Genomic DNA, 6,000 nt, shown 5'->3' with positions numbered 1-6,000 from the left:
ACATATTAAACTTATTTATTCGGTCACCTAAATATGTATCGAGTGTCCCCAAGGTGACATAAAGGTTGCTAAGTGGTGTGCTCATAACCAAAAGGTTGTGAATTTAAATCCGTGTGTAATTATGGTGTATCTATATATATTCAAAAGTTTAGTTATATGTTCTATTTTAAAACCAAAATTTATGGTTGTTTTAAATGCACCAATACTATATTATAAAGCATTTCCTCAATGACTTCTTAAAAATTAAGAGGTACAAGAAGAAATGCTTAGTATACAACATACAAATGCATATATTAATTACATTTTGGGGGTGAATTTGTCTTTCTAACACCATCATGAATTAAATACACTTTAATATTAAAAATAAAAATGAAATAATATTAAAAAAATAATTAAATGAGAATATAATCACAATTAATTATAATAATGAAATAATAAGTTCGGTACTTAAAAGAAATTGAAAACTTGAAATGCAATTAATAAAAGAAACCTACTGGAATAAACCACAAAAGCACTCCAAAGGTCCGATTTCAATCAATATGTAATAAATTTGATCGATTAAGGAATCTCCCATCATTACTATAAATTCACCATTTCACTCAACATCAACTCCTTTGTCTGCTATTGTGCGACTTAGAACCGAAAAGAAAGAGATAAGTTGATATGAAATTGATTTATCTTGGTGGAGAGACACTTCATACTTCAGCAAGGTACCCTCGCATGACTATAATATCTGGAACCATTTACCAATGTATTGTTTAATTGTTCATAAATTTATAGTATTTTTCCTTTTTGCAGCTTCATGTATATGGAGGTGTAAAGGGGTGGGTACGAGAAAAGTTATCCATTTGGAGATAAGTCTTTATTTGACCTATTGGTATTTCCTTTTTTAATTTCTAATTGAATATTTTTTTAACATATGATGCTTTTGTGTGATTTAATTGATACTAGGAAATATTTGAGGATGTATTGTTTGACAGGATTGGGCAGCAAACTTTAAGGGCTCCGATGTTTTCAACACGCACAAGAGATTTAAATTGATTGCGTTTATCTATACAATCATATAAAACATTTCACAAGGGTTCCAACCAAATTTAAATAATTGCAACATTTTATGTTTATAGTACAACAACTCAATGAAGTTAGTAAAGGGACAAATTAGTCTTTCTACATGAGTATAAATTGATAAATACAATTAAATTGATAACTTTATAAATTAAGTATTGTTAAATACTTGATAAAGAATTAAATCATTTGACTTAATTAAACATCATCACCTTCCTCATATTTACATTGCTTTTCCGTTTCAACTTTTCCGTAACCGATGAGTTGATTGAATTTTATAATTAAACTAAATAATAAGGGTACATCAAAATATTGGGTTGTAAACGAATATGTGCTTTACTTATAAATTACTAACGGCATATGTGTGTGTATATATGGTGGATCCCAAATTTAAAATTAATATAACTCTTGAAATGAGAATTATAGGAAACGTTGATAACAAAAATAAAATAAGTAAATCAATATAATTTGTGCTAAACATCATACAAATAAGGTTACAACCTTTTTGCAATTTTATCACATAGTTGATGAACATCATATGAAATAATAATAATAATAATAATAATAATAATAATAATAATAATAATAATAATAATAATAATAATAATAATAATAATCAAAATATAAACAAACTTAATCAACGTTATTATGAATTTAATTATAACTATAAATGGTTTTAAAACTTTAAAGATGCTAATCAACTTGAAACGACAATTACTAAAAGGTAATGGTTTTAAAACTCAAAAGATGCTAACCAATTTGAAACGAAAATTACTAAAAGGTAATTTCATATGGTATTATCTATAATACCTAATAATTGCAACAATAATGATTAAATAATGAACTTAGTTAGAGATGGTTTAAAACTCAAAAAAATCTTCCTGCATCTTACCCCAAGTCTCATGGAATAAGGTTAAAATGATAACCATTGCATAATTAAGAACCACTTTTTAGCCCTTGGATCATATTTTGATGGTTGAGATTTTCTTGGCTTATGGTGTGGATTGAGAAGGGAATGTTGACCCGAAACACTTTCTTATCCCAACATTTTAATCTTTTATATGTAGATGATTAGCGTAAAATACAATTACAAAAGGTATTTAACTTCTATAATCATCTAATTTTTAAATTAAATAATTGAAGGTGCACGTTGGAAAAATTTTGACCCGTTTCCTATTTAATCTACCTCTTTTTTTAGTTGTAAGCGTTCATTTTGAGTATCCCGAGGCGTAAAATAATGGACGAGACACAAGAAAACATGAGAACATCCGCCTTCCCGAGTACCCACGTGAAGGTAGAACCGTAATAGTAAAACCCATAATTGCTGGGATTTTTTTTTTTTTTACTTTTTTTATGAAGAATTTTGTTTGTATGTTCATTCTACATGAAAAATGGTCAAAGAACCTTTATATTGCATCCATGTGTTATGGTCGAACCGTATGCAGACTCATGTTGGTAACAGAGGCTACATTTTACTGAAAACCCCCACTAACAACTATGTTTTTGTATTCATATGTAACGGGTCAAATCAAATAATTTAAGATAAAAGCGAATTGGTTATTAAAAGTTAGCTAAAGTGTAATTTAAAAGTGTTTAAAGTCCTACATTGTTTATTTGTAAAAGGTAGCTTATTAATGTATTCATATTTGTTACAATGGGTACAAATGTTTGTCGGTCAACTTGACCCGACCCGTTTCAACCAGTTCTAAAACAACACAACTGTGCTTTCCAATGACTGTTAAAGATTTTACGGGCTGTCAGAATTTGATGGGAAGAAGTGGAGCTGTCGCCAGAGGCTTTCTGACCACAATGCCCGTCGCCGAAAGCCACAAAAAGAAAAAGAAACTATCCACTTTAACTCAAGAAGTAACCGTATGCAGACTCATGCTGGTAACAGAGGCTACATTTTACTGAAAACCCCCACTAACAACTATGTTTTTGTATTCATATGTAACGGGTCAAATCAAATAATTTAAGATAAAAGCGAATTGGTTATTAAAAGTTAGCTAAAGTGTAATTTAAAAGTGTTTAAAGTCCTACACTGTTTATTTGTAAAAGGTAGCTTATTAATGTATTCATATTTGTTACAATGGGTACAAATGTTTGTCGGTCAACCTGACCCGACCCGTTTCAACCAGTTCTAAAACAACACAACTGTGCTTTCCAATGACTGTTAAAGATTTTACGGGCTGTCAGAATTTGATGGGAAGAAGTGGAGCTGTCGCCAAAGGCTTTCTGACCACAATGCCCGTCGCCGAAAGCCACAAAAAGAAAAAGAAACTATCCACTTTAACTCAAGAAGTCAATCTTCATCATTTTATGGTATTCAAATTATTCAGGAGCCAATTTCTTATCATAACTTATTCTCAGTTCTTTTATAACTTATTATGCTTTTGTATTTGCAGATGGGCAACATCAAATACGTTTTGTGCCTAACAATGTTCCTGATCTGGTTCAAACCGAACCTGCTTTGAACTCTATTTGGGAAACCACACGCAATTCCCAGCACACAGCCGGTGTTTTTCATCAAGGTTTGTTTTCCTAATTACTCTACAAATAGTAGTTTTGATAAATTATCGTACAGTTAGTTAAAACCTTAAAACCGAGGAGTTTCAAGGCCACAAGGAATGGCTGGTACGAATTTTTTCCATTTTTAGTAATTTTTTTATTCGGGATTGGCTAAACGTACCCTGTAGACGATGTGACTAAAAAGGCCACAAGCTTTTACTTAGCCTTAGGCCACCAAAATGGTTGAGCTGGCCCTGACCACCGCGGTGGCGGCCACAGGCTTCACTATTCCCTTCAAGAAATCCCCCAGCCACTCCCAATCCATAGTTAAGTTCGGTCCAGTTATACCCGCACATAAATAAAAGGTTCTGTCTCACATGTCATTCTCACATATATAATGAGAGAAATGATAAGTTATAAGGAGCCGTGTATATCAATAAGTAAACAAATGCCAATCATTAAAGTATATTAGATAACTAAAAAAGCCGATGGCGTCTTAGGTTAGTGGTATCACGTGTTTTTATTCTTATTAAAGTGGTACGGGTTCAAGTCTAACAAAAAAGGCAATAGTGTCCGTCTTATTGAGTCATTTTGATTTTAAATTTCAATGTTCATATGATTTCAATGGTTTGGTTTCATATAGTTACTGCTATTGAAATTTCCAATAATTAATGTTCATGGACTGATTATTCTCAGTGATCCATATGAGACTTTGGTCCCTACATATTTATACAACGTAATTTCTTTTTGTTTCTCTCACCGGCTTATTGGTTTTCTTATGCTTTATATGGGATTGGAATTCATGGGCTTTACATGAATGTTTTTTTAAAATCAATTATAAAAGTTGGTGTTTGCAGCTGTGTATTTTTCTGATAGATCTGAAGTCCAATGTCTGCATCGCTGGAAAAAGGTTCTTAATTCAGAACTTATTAAAGGTCCATAGACTCATGAGGTTTTCACCACATCCCCTCCTACTCTTTGACACGTTTGATCAAAACAGCTTTTATGGTCTCTTTTTATTATTATTATTATTATTATTATTATTATTATTATTATTATTATTATTATTATTATTATTATTATTATTATTATTTTCGCTGTAAGAGGATGAAAAAGTCCTTGAGCTGGTGAAAACATATGGATGGGCCCACAAAATGGTCTCTCATAACACAGTCTCTTCTCAGTCGTATTGGTAAGCAGTGTCGTGAAAGGTACACGATTTGTGTATAAATCTAAAATCTTGCGAGATGTGGATTAACTATTAAAGGGATTAATAGTTTGTCTAGCAAACTTCTTCAATTGGAAAAAAACAAACATTCTACATTAGTAATGCAATATGAGCGATCTAAATGTGTGATTATTTAGGAGTTGGAGAGCTTAAAGAAGGTGTTATGATAGAGCGAGTTAAACGGTTCTCCTACTCTATTAGTTATTTTATATATGTATTAACAAATAAAAATAAAGGAACTTTCTATCAAAAGGTTCACCAACGGTTTGTTGGATGTTTGATTTGTACATATATATACTCACTATTATTGTTTATAGATGTACTCACGGTTTGTTGGATGTTTGGTTTGTTAACAACGGCTTTGATGTTTTAGCGACACATGTTAGGATCAAGACCAATGCACGAAGATGGCCTTCACATGTCCGGACATGTAAAACAAGCCGTTCTTGCAAGAACTTAAAACATATACGAAAGCTGTTGTTCGATCCTTCTTTTTGTATGTGTGGATCTCTATTCAGACATCTGAATAACATGCACATGTGTTTTGGGATAGAAAAGAGCACAACTTTTGTAGTAGTTTTGATTATCAATATAAAAGAACTGGAAAATGGAACAATTATAGCATCAACTATATTAGTTTCTACATTTGAAAGGGGAAGTTTGACACGAAAAGTCGTAACTATTTTTCAAATTTAGGTTAGTGAAGAGTGTAGAATAAAACGATTGGTGAACTAACACTAACAGAGAACGAGCAGAATGGTGTAAATTGTCGACTCCGACGTAATGCTCTGCTACAAATAAACATCGTCTACAAAGAAACTTTTAACAACCTGAACCCAGCGGGTCACCCGGAGTAAACGGTTCATAGGTTAAATTATATTCTTCCCCTGTACAGAAACTTTTAGGACAAGCTGGCGATAGATGTTTCAAGTCGGATCGTTATACTTACGCATGGAATACTCTGTTTACTAATATAATTAAATAACGCGCTGCTCAGGTTAGTAGTCATCTCGCAGGTTAGTTTGTCAAGCACTGTCAAACGTCTTATCACGAACAAACAATAGCTATTATGCATGCCGTGCATCGCACGGGCTTTTTCCCTAATTTATCTTAAAAACTTAGGAGTTGTTGTTCGAGAAAATATGTGTTAAATTTTATTTATACCTGGCCAAGAACGTGATTAATGAAAAAGATTTTTT

This window comes from Helianthus annuus, chromosome 8 (genome assembly GCF_002127325.2).
Source record: "Helianthus annuus cultivar XRQ/B chromosome 8, HanXRQr2.0-SUNRISE, whole genome shotgun sequence".
Lineage (NCBI taxonomy): Eukaryota > Viridiplantae > Streptophyta > Magnoliopsida > Asterales > Asteraceae > Helianthus > Helianthus annuus.
Note: the sequence above shows the minus strand (reverse complement) of the source record.